Source organism: Aegilops tauschii, chromosome 3 (genome assembly GCF_002575655.3).
Source record: "Aegilops tauschii subsp. strangulata cultivar AL8/78 chromosome 3, Aet v6.0, whole genome shotgun sequence".
Classification (NCBI taxonomy): Eukaryota; Viridiplantae; Streptophyta; class Magnoliopsida; order Poales; family Poaceae; genus Aegilops; species Aegilops tauschii.
In genome coordinates this window covers 573,803,705-573,818,599 of record NC_053037.3, presented here as the reverse complement: position 1 = coordinate 573,818,599, position 14,895 = coordinate 573,803,705, and positions in this window count along the sequence as shown.

Sequence of the window (14,895 nt, the reverse complement as noted above, 5' to 3'; positions counted from 1 at the left end):
CTCTTCTACGTTGAATTGATATCCCACCAAGTTCCAAGCTGGGACCGTTTGTGAATTCAGTCTGGCGGTTCAAGTAAAAATATTCTCTCAAGAGGTCAATACTGGGCTCCTCTTGGAGGTATACTTCACAAAAGACTTGAAAGTTGCAGATGTTTGACACGGAATTGGGTCTGATGTCTTGAGGGTGGAGCTGAAAAAAGTGCAGAACGTCTCGGAAGAATTTAGAGCCGGGCGGTGAGAAGCCCCGGTTCATGTGGTCAGTGGAAATGATGACTTCGCCGTCTTTCGGTTGAGGTTTTTCTTCGCCCGGGTCAGGAGCACGGTAATGCATCACACTCTTGGTGGGTAGATACCCGACTTTAACAAAATCTTTTAAAGTGCCCTTGGTGACGATGGAAGGGACCCAATTGCATGTGTACACTGTTTTGGGCGGCATTGTGAAAGAAAGCCTAAGGGAAAGAAAAATTGCCGGTTCAAGTTAATTAATGAAATCACAGTTTAAGCGCTGACAGTATACATTCAGAGTGGCAGCTTAAGTGAGGGCTAATGATATATGAATAATGGTAAGCCGGAAGTGTAAGCCGCCATGAAGGGTACAGGTATTCAAAATCAGACAGAGGGTAAAAATTCTACTAAGTATTGGACGAACAGGTTTCACAGATTACAGTCATGTATTCAGATCTGAAGCTGCGCAGAAAAAGGGAATAAATTCAAGACCTACAGAGGCGACAGCGGAAGAACAACAGTACTCTAGAAGGGATCTGTAGTGATGAGGGTATGTTCTAATATCAAAAATACGTGCGAAAGTTACTGCCGCACCACATTCATGTGGCTTTTGGATTTAATCTGTGAATCTAGACGAAGAATAAAGATGGGCGGTGATGAACACTGACAAGCACTAACGAACACAGAAACCCTAATGCCAGATCTATGGCGGAGGAAAGAAGGGTTTACCGGTGCTGATAAGATGGCGGTGCTGCGGTTCTCTGGTCCTTTCAGGGTGATGCAGCGGACGGAGTTGAAGACGAAGGCGGAGGTCGACAGCGGCGGAGCTCGTGTAGGTCAGCGCGTCGCAAGGAGGAAGAAGAAAATGGGAAGGAATAGGGGGGGAATGAGAGGAGATCCCGAGGTCTTATTTATAAAGCCTGGAAGGACAAACGATAGGTGTGAAAATCGAGGAGGCAAAAAATGGATAAGTAATGATGTGGGCGCCTCGATTTCCGGAAAGACAGTAAAGTAAGAGATTTATTAAGATTTGGGTTCTGTGAAGCATTAATGACAGGTGACGTCACGGCGGGTTACCGTAAATTCAGGTGATGACGTCATGGCGGGTTACAATATTTCACGGTCAAGATGAGGAAGGATTTTTCTAAATATTGAAGATTGACATGAACAAGTTCAAATCAACCTGGGGCCTAATGTTGGGGAGATGACTATCAGGCATAACCCGACAGGAGGGCCGGGTCATCCTTATGACGGTTCATTTTAATGAAGCCCAGGAGTATGAATCATAATGGCGGTTCATAGATAGGCTGAGTAGAGGGCCCAAGCCCAAGGCGGCTTAAGGCCCACGGTTATAAGCCGCCATGTATATATAGACTTGTGTTGTAAGGCATGAAAGAGAAGTCACCGAGCCGGACACGTTGTATTAGCCGGCCGAGACTCTGGAGACCACCAGGGCGTCAACCCATGTATATAAGGGGATGACCCGGCGACGGCTTAGGGCAAGAAACAACAACTCGAGAGCCAGGCAAAGCGTATTCGCTCCCTGGTCATCGAAACCCCAGCAATACCACCTCAAACTGGATTAGGCTTTTATCTTCACCGCAAGGTGCCGAACCAGTATAAACTCCCCGTGTCCCTTGTCCTGTTTAACCCCTTTAAGCTAATCTCGTTGCGATGGCTCCACGACTAAGTCCTCACACTAGGACATCTGCCGTGACAATTCCACGACACCGGTTCAGTTGGTAAGATTAGTAACTCGAAACAGGAGTTGCAAAATGAATAGAGACTAGTTGAGGGCAAGGTGATGATGTGTGTTGGAAGTGATTCCAAGGTTGATAAGATCACCATTGCATACTCCTTCTACCTTCGGGATTAGTGTTGAACCTAAATAAATGTTATTTGGTGTTTGCGTTGAGCATGAATATGATTGGATCATGTTTATTGCAATACTGTTATTCATTTAGGTCAGAGAATAATTGTTGTTCTGTTTACATGAATAAAACCTTCTATGGTCATACACCCAACGTAAATGGTTTATTGAATCTCGATCGTAGTAATACACATATTCATAATATTGATGCCAAAAGATGCAAAGTTGATGATGGTAGTGCAACATACTTGTGGCACTACCGTTTAGGTCGTATTGGTGTAAAGCGCATGAAGAAACTCCATATGGATGGATTTTTGGAATCACCTGATTATGAATCATTTGATACTTGCGAACCATGCCTCATGGGCAAGATGACTAAAACTCCGTTCTCCGAAACAATGGAGCGAGCCAATGACTTATTGGAAATAATACATACCGATGTATGCGGTCCGATGAGTGTTGAGGCACGCGACAGGTATCGTTATTTTCTGACCTTCACAGATGATTTGAGAAGATATGGGCATATCTACTTAATGAAACACAAATCTGAAACATTTGAAAAGTACAAGGAATTTCAGAGTCAAGTGGAGAATCATCGTAACAAGAAAATAAAGTTTCTACGATCTGATCGCGGAGGTTAATATTTGGGTTACGAGTTTGGCCTTCATTTAAAACAATGTGGAATAGTTTCACAACTCACGCCACCTGGAACACCAAAGCGTAATGGTGTGTCCGAACATCGTAACCGTACTTTATTAGATATGGTGCGATCTATGATGTCTCTTACTGATTTACCACTATTGTTTTGGGTTTATGCATTAGAGACAGCTGCATTCACGTTAAATAGGGCATCGTCTAAATCCGTTGAGATGACATCGTATGAACTGTGGTTTGGCAAGAAACCTGAGCTATCATTTCTTAAAGTTTGGAGTTGCGACACTTATGTCAAAAGGCTTCAGCCTGATAAGCTCGAACCAAAATCGAAGAAGTGCGTCTTCATAGGATACCCAAAAGAAACTGTTGGGTACACCTTCTATCACAGATCCTAAGGCAAGATCTTTGTTGCTAAGAATGGATCCTTTCTAGAGAAGGAGTTTCTCTCAAAAGAAGTGAGTGGGAGGAAAGTGGAACTTGATGAGGTAATTGTACCTTCTCTTGAATTGGAAAGCAGCTCATCACAGAAAACCATTCCCGTGATGCCTACACCAACTAGAGAGGAAGCTAATGATAACGATCATGAAACTTTAGATCAAGTTACTACCGAACCTCGTAGGTCAACCAGAGCATGTTCCGCACCAGAGTGGTACAGTAATCCTGTTCTGGAAGTCATGTTACTAGACCATGACGAACCTATGAACTATGAGGAAGCGATGATGAGCCCAGATTCCGCAAAATGGCTTGAGGCCATGAAATCTGAGATAGGATCCATGTATGAGAACAAAGTATGGACTTTGGTGGACTTGCCCAATGATCGGCAAGCCATTGAGAATAAATGGATCTTCAAGAGGAAGACAGACGCTGATGGTAGTGTTACTATCTACAAAGCTCGACTTGTTGCAAAAGGTTTTCGACAAGTTCAAGGTGTTGACTACGATGAGATTTTCTCACTCGTAGCGATGCTTAAGTCTGTCTGAATCATGTTAGCAATTGCCGCATTTTATGAAATCTGGCAAATGGATGTCAAAACTATATTCCTTAATGGATTTCTTAAAGAAGAGTTGTATATGATGCAACGAAAAGGTTTTGTCGATCCTAAAGGTGCTAACAAAGTGTGCAAACTCCAGCGATCCATCTATGGACTGGTGCAAGCATCTCGGAGTTGGAATATACGCTTTGTTAAGTTGATCAAAGCATATAGTTTTATACAGACTTGCGGTGAAGCCTGTATTTACAAGAAAGTGAGTGGGAGCACTACAGCCTTTCTGATAAGTATATGTGAATGACATATTGTTGATCGGAAATGATGTAGAATTTTCTGGAAAGCATAAAGGAGTGTTTGAAAGGAGTTTTTCAAAGAAAGACCTCGGTGAAGCTACTTACATATTGGGCATCAAGATCTATAGAGATAGATCAAGACGCTTGATAAGACTTTCGATGAGTACATACCTTGATAAGATTTTGAAGGAGTTCAAAATGGACCAGTCAAAGAAGGAGTTCTTGCCTGAGTTGTAAGGTATGAAGTTGAGTAAGACTCAAAACCCAACCACGACAGAAGATAGAGAGAGAATGAAAGTCATTCCCTATGCCTCAGCCATAGGTTCTATGAAGTATGCCATGCTATATACCAGACCTATTGTGTATCTTGCCATGAGTTTAGCAAGGGGATACAATAGTGGTCCAGAAGTAGATCACTGGACAGCGGTCAAAATTATCCTTAGGTAACTAAACAGGACTAAAGAAATGTTTCTCGATTATGGAGGTGACAAAGAGTTCGTCGTAAAGGGTTACGTCGATAGAAGCTTTGACACTGATCCAGATGACTCTGAGTCTCAATCTGGATACATATTGAAAGTGGGAGCAATTAGCTAGAGTGGCTCCATGCAAAGCATTGTAGACATAGAAATTTGCAAAATACATACGGATCTGAATATGGTAGACCTGTTGACTAAAATTCTCTCACAAGCAAAACATGATCACACCTTACTACTTTTTGGGTGTTAACCACATAACGATGTGAACCAGATTATTGACTCTAGTAAACCCTTTGAGTGTTGGTCACATGGCGATGTGAACTATGGGTGTTAATCACATAAAGATATGAACTATTGGTGTTAAATCACATGGCGATGTGAACTAGATTATTGACTCTAGTGCAAGAGGGAGACTAAAGGAAATATGCCCTAGAGGCAATAATAAAGTTTTTATTTTATATTTCCTTATATCATGATAAATGTTTATTATTCATGCTAGAATTGTATTAACCGGAAACTTGATACATGCGTGGATACATAGACAAAACACCGGGTCCCTAGTAAGCCTCTACTACACTAGCTCGTTAATCAAAGATGGTTAAGTTTCCTAACCATAGACATGTGTTGTCATTTGATGAACGGGATCACATCATTAGGAGAATGATGTGATGGACAAGACCCATCCATTAGCTTAGCATAATGATCGTTCAGTTTATTGTTATTGCTTTCTTCATGTCAAATACATATTCCTTCGACTATGAGATTATGCAACTCCCGGATACCGGAGGAATGCCTTGTGTGCTATCAAACTTCACAACATAACTGGGTGATTATAAAGATTCTCTACAGGTATCGCCGAAGGTGTTTGTTGGGTTGGCATAGATCAAGATTAGGATTTGTCACTCCGAGTATCGGAGAGGTATCTCTGGGCCCTCTCGGTAATGCACATCATAATAAGCCTTGCAAGCAATGTGACTATTGATTTAGTTGCGGGATGATGTATTACGTAACGAGTAAAGAGACTTACCGGTAATGAGATTGAACTAGGTATGAAGATACCGACGATCGAATCTCGGGCAAGTAACATACCGATAGACAAAGGGAAGAACGTATGTTGTCATAACGGTTCGACCGATAAAGATCTTCATAGAATATGTAGGAGCCAATATGAGAATCCAGGTTTCGTTGTTGGTTATTGACCAGAGAAGTGTCTCGGTCATGACTACATAATTACCAAACCCGCAGGGTCGCACGTTAACGTTCGTTGACGCTAGAGTAGTATTGGGATATTTGATGAGTGGTAAACCAAATGTTGTTCGGAGTCCCGGATGAGATCCCGGATGCCACGAGGAGTCTTGGAATGGTCGAGAGGTAAAGATTTATATATGGGAAGTCATATTTTGGGTTCCGGAAAAAGATGCAGTTTTTTCGGTATTGTACCGGGAAGCTTCTAGAAGGTTCCAGAGGATTCCGGAGGGGTCCACAAGTCCACAAGTGGTTCCACCACGGCCCAAGGGCTAGCATGGGCTGCGGGGAGGCGCCCTGTCCTTATTGGGCTAGGCGCACCAAGTCCTCAAAAGCCCATGTGGCTAGGGAAGGCAAAAAAGGAAGGAGTCCTAGTAGGAATAGGATTGGACTTGGAGTCCAAGTCCTCTCCCCCTTAGCTGCGCCCTATGGCTTGGAGGGGCTGTTTACCACGCCCCTCCACCTATATATAGAGGGGAGGGGTGCCCCAAGAGAACACACCAAGCCCTTGGCACCCCTCTCTCTCCCGTTACTCCATAGTTCCACCGCCTCGTCCCGGCGACGCTTAGCGAAGCACTGTCGGTGTTCCACCGCCACCATCACCACCATGTCGTCGTGTTGGTTGTGATCCCATCTACTTGTCCTCTCCTGCTTGCTGGATCAAGAAGGAGGAGACGTCATCGAGCCGCACGTGTGCTAAACTCGGAGGTGCCGTCCGTTTGGCACTAGATCGGTTGGACTGTGATCGGATCATGAAGAGTATGACTACATCAACCGCGTGATAAACACTTCCACTTAACGGTCTACGAGGGTACGTAGACACACTCTCCCCTCTCGTTGCTATGCATCTCCTAGATAGATCTTGCGTGAGCGTAGGAAATTTTTGAAATTGCATGCTACGTTCCCCAACACATAAGAGGTAAGCACAGGAGCCGGGCAACCCAACTATTGACCAAAATCGAGGATCGAAACTGATTCATATAACACAACATCCGAGACACCGAATAGACACTTCAGACTTGTAATTTGGGCATTGGTGTTAAAGCTGAGCCCATAAGGTAGTCTCTTAACTCAATGGCAGTCAATGAAAGGAACATAAGAATATGCGTGGTGACCTCGAAGGGTCTATTCTCCTTTATTTCATATGGTCAAGCCATACATGCCGAGCTTTATCAAAAGAGACTTATAAAAGATACAATGTGGTGAGGAAAGGAGATAAAAAAGAAATGGAGTAAGAACAGGGTGGACGCTGCCCGGTTAGTTCATCCGGATCCTTCCCTACCGCATGTCTGCGCCTCCTTGTTGTTGACCAGCTTAACCTCGTTTAAGGCGAGGCTGGTGTGCGCGGCCTGCCACCTCGGCCGTTCATTTGCTTGATGCTGTTGACGCTCGGGTCCTTCAAAAAGGCCTGCAGCTGCCGCTTGATGGTTGAAGCCATGTAGTCATGTCGCTCCCGTTTAGGCCTTTTACAATGCCTTATTGGTGTGTGAGTCTTTAATTTTTAGTTGCTTGGTTGAGCCAAGAATGACGTGCCATGTGTTTCGGCTCCTCGGACTCCCATGGGATTTTGAGTGCAAAATTATGCACCCTAGGGACGTAGTGCCCTTCCAGAGGGAGGCGAAGGAGGAGCCCGTACCCCTATTTGGGGTGGGTGGATGGTTGTCCAAGGTCGGCCAGTGTGGCCCGTGTACGCTTCGATGAGCCGGGTGTGCTTTTCATTGCACGAGTCGCCTCCTCGGTTGCCTGGACCTCAATTGCGAAAGCCGCGGTTTGCTCCTCTATGCGGAGGGAGCGTTCGGTGTTACCACTCACTATGATAACACCGTTTGGTCCCGACATCTTTAGCTTTAAATATGTGTAGTGCGGGACCGCGTTAAAGCGAGCGAATGCGGTGCGCCCTAGCAGTGCATGGTAGCCGCTTCGAAAGGGGACGGTATATCTTCGCTCCGAAAGTTTTTGGGTGAGCCGAAGACTACTTCCAGCGTGATTGCTCCCGTGCAGCGAGCTTCGACACCAGGTATGACAACTTTAAAGGTGGTTGTGATGGGCTTGATGCAATATGAGTCAATGTCCATCTTTCTGACCATATCCACATAAATCGATTTGAGGTTGCTGCCTCCGTCCATGAGGGCGCGTGTTAAATGGAATTCGTCAATGATCGGATCCAAGACTAAGGTTGTCGATCCTTCGTGTCGTATGCTGGTCGGATGATCGCGCTTGTCATACATGATCAAGTAGGTAGACCATGGCTTATACTTCGGGGCGACGGGCTCTAAAGCGTAAACATCCCGAAGTGCCTGTTTCCGCGCATGTTTGGGGATGTGAGTGACGTAAATCATGTTCACATCCTTTACCACAAGCAAAGCGTCAGCAGCACCAGATAGCCATTGGTGTTAAAGAAGCTATGTAACTATATTATTGACTCTAATGTAAGTGGGAGTATTTAGGAGAGATGCCCCAAAGGTATTTATTATTATTATTTATCTCCCACATTGTAACTGATGTTTATGTTCTATGATATAATTGCAATGATTCACGAGTTTGCAATAACTACGAGGGTCTTAAGGAATATCATGTGCACGTGTGAAATAATTAATGGATAAATAGATTCCTAGTCCCGCCTTTAATACTAACTCAAGTGTTGCATGATGGTTATGATCATGGGCATGACTATGGCGGCAAATTTGAGGACATAATGTTGGAACAACACTTTGTTGAACTAACCCAATTGATGTTATGCTATGAGATACATTCCATCACAATTAATGGTTATAACAAAGAGAAAGTTAAACGTTTGCATAATTCCTTATACCATGACAGTATCGAGTTCCTTCATACTTGTTTCGCGAACTTTGGTGTTTGTTAAACATCATCTGTAATAGGGTGGCTATTACGGCGACTTATGGGTTCACAAAAAAGTATGACAAGAGACTAGATAGCTCAAGATCAGGATTTGCTCCTCCGACGATGGAGACATATTCTTGGGGCCCTCTTGATTTGATGGTATCCATCATCGTCTGGTCAGACACAGTGTGATTTGATCACAGGGATGCCAGAACATGCGGATGAGAAAAGAGGACAAAACCTGCAACGAGGAAACTAGCATAGTGAACAAGTTGTTGATTCACGGGGATGCTGATAAATCTCACCTCAGGTTTTTGTAACGTATAGCAAAGCAACAAGACAACACACGGTAACTAGAGGTTCACTCGAATATTCATTCATGCGGGTATAGGGGTCAATAAAGGATGTCTGCTATTCCGCTATTGATTATTGATCGGAAAGAGTTTCGGTCATGTCTATATTTCACCCAATCCACAGTGTCACACGCTTAAGGGTCATATATACACTGACTACTAGGAGGTTAGGAGCTTGAGAGAAATTCATTGGAAAAGTTTCGGAGACAATGAAAATGTTTCGGAGAGAAAACTAGAAGTGTTTTAGAGTAACGGGAAAGTTTTGGTGAAAACCAAAATACCATCCAGCCGGAAATGTTTCGAAGTGTGTCTAGAATTTTTCGGAGGGTTCCGAAAATGTTTGCGGATGTACCGGAATTTTCGGGACAGTCCCAAGGGGTAGCAAACATAAAAGGACCAAGTGTTGGGAGGCACTACTAGGGAAAACCTTATACACCGAATATTACCAGCAGCGCGGTTTAAAATAAGGCGTTGCTGCTACTTAGCAGCAGCGCATGTGGATAAACAGCGCTACTGCTATACAAGTAGCAGCAGCGCGCTAGGTACAAAACGCGCTACCATTAAAAATGCCACGGCGTTGCCACCCTATTAGGTATAGTAGTAGCACCTGTATTGCAGGCGCGCTACTGCTATTGAATTTAGCAGTAGCGGTTTATCATATCCCGCGCTACTACTAAGTTCAACTTTACCTCCCCCACCAACCGGCCGCCCCACTCTCCCTCTCCACTCTCACTCCACCGCACCCCCGTCGTCCGCCGCCGCCGCCGTTCACCGACCACCGTCGTCGCCCGCCGCCGCCGCCGCTGCTCCTCCTCCTCCACTGAGGTAATGCCTCCCCCTCTCTCCTTCCTCCTCCTCCCTCCTCCCTACCGCGCCCCTTCCTCCACCTCCAGCCGCCCCCTCCTCCCTCCTCCTCCGGCCGCCCCCTCCTCCCTCCTCCTCCGGCCGCCCCCTCCTCCCTCCTCCTCCTCCTCCCCCCTCCACTCCTCCTCCGGCCGCCCCCTCCTCCCTCCATCTCTCCTAAACCCTAAACTTTTTTGTACTGTTCTTGTATAATGTAGTTTTTTACTGTTTTTAGTAAGAAAATAATTTTTTAATAGTAAGTGCTTAGTTGAACTAGTTGAATTAATTGAACTAGTTTGTTTTTAGTAAGAAAATTTAGGTATATGAGATTTGATGATCTAATTAAAATTTTACTATAGAACTAGTTTATTTTTAGTAAGAAAATTAATAGAACTAGTTTATTTTTAGTAAGTGCTTAGTTTAACTAGTTGAATTAATAGAACTAGTATGTCATTATCACTTTGTCATCAAAGAATGCTATATGAGATTTGATGATCTAATTAAAATTTTACTCGGTGGAATATGCAGGCTTTGTAGAGTCATGCCTCCTTGGAGTGATCGCCATCTGAGCTACCTCTACTTCCTCTACACCCGAGTCGGTGAGCTAAAAGTCCACCTCCTCCTTCTCCACTCCTCGGTGTTGAATAAAGTAAAACTAGGGTATTTAGTTATGCTTCTTAACCAAATGAAGTGTTCGGGTTATAAGATATATTCAAAAAAATTGTCAATATTGAACCATTGAAATGCAATGAGCACCAGTTTATGCTCATGTGCGAAGTGTTGATTCATTTCCGAGTGGCCTATGTTTTGTCGGAGTGTTGATTCATTTCCATTCCGGCAAATTTCAGGCGCTCGATATGTCCTATTTTAGCAAAGGTCATGTCGTATTTTTTCGTGAATTTAAGCATGACTTGTGCTAGAATATGTAGGAAATATCGAGTGCCCCGGATTTGCTAGTAAGAGAATCAAATGACATTTCGAGTTGACTTTAAGTCTGTCGGGGCTCCATACATGACAATCAAAAAATTAGCGAGGGAGAGTCTCCACCATATATGAGAGAAGAAGAATGCTGACTGTTGTCGTGGGGGTTGCTTATCCTTCTTCTCTTTGTGCTAGACCTTTGTTATGCACTAGGGGAAGGAAGACTTGACAGACCTAAAGTCAACCCGTTGCATATTGAGTAATAGTGATCTGTGTATTGAGTTTCCTGCTTGTTGCCTTTGATCGATTTTCAATTAATGTTTCAACTATGAACATAGAAAATGTCTGACGATGAAAAGGATTTCGGTATGTACGAATACTGCGAAGACGAGCGCGGCATGTGCGACAGAAATTTCCTAGTTGATGGTAGGCGCTTCAGCATCAAGCTGGATGAGACCTTCGAAGTGGATACAGTAAGTCACAATGGCAAGTCTTTTTTCGTAATTAAGCATGACTTCTTCTTCTTTTGCTTCAACTTATAATTTTAATTTTTTTACTATTCTACTAGCGTATCCCATGCCATGCAAGAATTTTTGTCTTGATAAGATTGGTTTCAGTCCTATGAAAACTATGGAGGTAAAGAGAGTTAACTTGAAGACCGAGCATGGTTATACTTTCTACGCAAAATTATACAATGCAGACACATACACCTAATTTGAATGGAAAACATGGCAAGCACTATGCAAGGCTTATGCATTTGATCCTGATATGGTTATCACCTTTGATATTCGTCCGGAAGATGATATTGAAGGTAATATCGACATCTGGGTCGATGTGCAGACGCCTCCAGTTCTACCATTATGTGAGTTGCTCAACCATATTGATGTCTTCGATATTGTTTATTCAAAAATAGTTGACAACTAATTTCTATTGACAGCTTATTTCCATTCAAGCAAACAAGTCCGGCGCTTGGTAGACAGGACCGTCCACTGTCCCGGGGCTGAACTAAACTGCAAGGAGATAAGTCATTATGTTTCATGGCTTGAGGATCTTGATGCTGTCAAGAGAAATTATTTTCCTGGACTTCAAAATCTTAGTACTCAAAACGTGCGATCAATAGTGTTCGTATTGAACTACGGTCACATCTATTTAGGAAATATGGTAAGATTTTTACTATTTGTCCTCAGTGCATCTTTTGCATACATTATTTTTAAGCTAAATTTCATTGCTAAGTATGTTACTACGATATTCTTCAACATGGACTCCCGATGATAGTTGTGCCTCATTGGATCGAGACTAAAGGTCGCATGTCCATGATTAGCTTACGGCCAAGACATCCTACATTGCACTTTAGTGCATTCAAGATTTCTAAAAGCGAGCAAGTCTTAATAGTCAAAGACTGGAGCAAAATTGTGAAGGGTCGCAGAGAACTACTAGGGGGTAGCAATCAGAAGCATAGCCCACAATTAGGAGACAGGTTCATCTGCATGCTCCAATATGGTGAAGCAGGAGTGCTACACATGTTTTATGCTATTTTACCTGAGAGAGAGCAACAGGAGTGATTAGCTAGCTAGAATGAGTTTGAAGATGATGATGTGCTACACTATGACTATGATGATTAAATAGCTAGCGTTGTTGGTAATAACTATGATGATTATTATTATTAGCTAGTGTTGGTGGTGATTGGTGGCGATTAGCTAGCTAGAATGAGTTTTAAGATGATAATGTGCTACACTATGACTATGATGATTAAATAGCTAGTGTTGGTGGTAATGACTATGATGATGATTAAATAGCTTGTGTTGGCGAATTAGATTTAAGTGGAGGCAACATGTGGTGCACATCGAAAGTACTACTAATCCAAACTAGATCAAGTTTGGATTAGTAGTATAGTTTCGAGATGCACCACATGCTGCCTCCACTTGAACCTAATCCACCTTTATTTCACACACTATTATGGACATAATGATATAACAACCTCATAATTGGTATTGTACCAAAATTTGTATAACGGCGTATAAATACACAAAAAATTAAAAAATGAAAAAAAAAGTATACTAGTAGCGCTGGATAGGAAACACGCTACTACTAGTTAGATTAGCAGTAGCGCTGGAAGCAACACACGCTGCGGCTATTTGTCTTAACAGTAGCGTCTGTGGCACGCGCTACTACTAAGGAATAGCTGAAGCGCCTTACTAGTAGCGTGGTGACACGCGCTACTAGTAGGCTCTAAACCCGCGCTACTACTAGGCTTTTCCCTAGTAGTGAGGTGTTCCCACTAGGGGGACAGTCTCCCCCTTTTTGTGGGCTAGTGCTTAAGAGGCGCCCCCTTTTCTGGTGGGAACATATTGGGGGAGGGGAGCCCCCCTAATGGTGGAGGAGTGTTGGGAGGGGCCCCCCTTGGGGGCAGCCTCCTCCATGGAATTTCGTCCAAGGTGGGCGCCCCCTTTGGGGACATGCTCCCTCCTTTTGTGTTGCTATGTTGGTGGCAGAGGGTGGGGGATTTTGGGCAGCCATTTCTTGCCTCCTCCTCCTAGAAATAGAGGAGGAGAGGAGATCTCCAAACTCACTTCAACTTGAGCCTTTGAACTCTCATGAAATGGTATGCAATGATCTGCCTTCTCTCCCTCTCTAGCTACTGCACAAAATAGTTTCGTAGTGCTGGAAGACTGCCTGTTCTCCGTTAGCGATTAGTACTGGACGGCGAAGCGCCGCTGGATATGTGACACCGTATGCGTGCAACTAGGTAGAGAGATAATATGTTCGATCTTCTGGTCAAGGGACTATCTGAGGGGTTGTCTGAAGGACAGTCCGAGGGAGAAAATCCTCATGATTAGGAGGTTGTAAATTCCTAACTGTGGGGATCTGCACCAATGATATTCACCGACTCTCCTTCCACTGCTATGAGTTTAATGATCAGATCAAACCTTGTATGCATCTTCATAGTGGTTCTTGACATGTACGTGGAACCTTTTTTTCTACTGTGTTTCCCTACAGGTATTATCTCGCCGAAGGTATCTATCCTTTCGTGGGCAGCATTTGTGAAGACCGTCAGTAAGCCAGAGACTAGGAAACACACACTATTTTTGCCAAAGCTCAAGAAGCTTGCTGGAAGGAGATTGAGAGGACATTTGGTGTGTTGCAAGCTCAGTTTGCCATTGTTCAAGGCCCCACTCGCTACTGGGATAAGAAATCCCTCTCAGCTATTATGACTGCATGCGTAATTTTTCACAGCATGATCATCGAGGATGAGATTTAAACTTAGAGTTTTACTATATTGGTAGCCGTGTCAAGCATGACAGGGACCAGATGAGATCATTGTATTTCTTGCGACCTATAGAAAGATCTAGGACAATGCGACACACAGCCAGCTTTGTGATGATCTCATTGAGCACTAGTGACAACTATTTGGGAGATAAACTCTCATTTTAGTCATTTGATTTTATTTGTATTCATGTGTGATTTGAACAATTCTTTTAATTTCGGACCATTTGTTATTGTAATAATTATTTGGATTTGAATATTTTTTGTAATTGTTGTGTTGTATGATGCTAAAACATTATTAAGTTTGATTTATATTGTTGTTATTTTAATATTATATTGAAGGGTCTGGCTAGGTCTCAGTCGACTGAGATTTAACCAAGTATTAGTCAAGTGACATAATGTGCAAGAGCAAAAATGAAAAAAACTAAAAAGAAAATTTTGCATGAATCTCAATGTAAGATCTCATGGATATAGTGTCGACTGAGACTTTGTTAAGTCTTAGTCGACTTAGACTTAGCAAGACTGTTGTTTGAAATCATGATTTTGCCCATTCCCCTAAAACAGATTTGCGGTACCGCACGACATCGGGCGAAACAAATACTGCAAACCCACATCACAAAATTTGGACCGGAACCTTTAACCGTTTCCAACTCAGTCTACAACTTGGTTTGCCGTAACGGATTTGCGATACCGCGCGGTACAGCCTATCCGTTTTATTTTACAGAACAAGTTTTTGCAGGAAAGAGTTGTTCTAACCCAGGCCGAGCCGCCACCATCGATCCCCAAATCCCTAGCTAGCCGCTATGGCCCGTTCCATGGTTCTGCTCGACCGCGAGATTGATTTCTCTCCCGACGAGGCGGTATCCGGCGGAGAGTCAGTCCCCTACCCGTGGGGATTCTGGGAAGGAAGTGGACCACC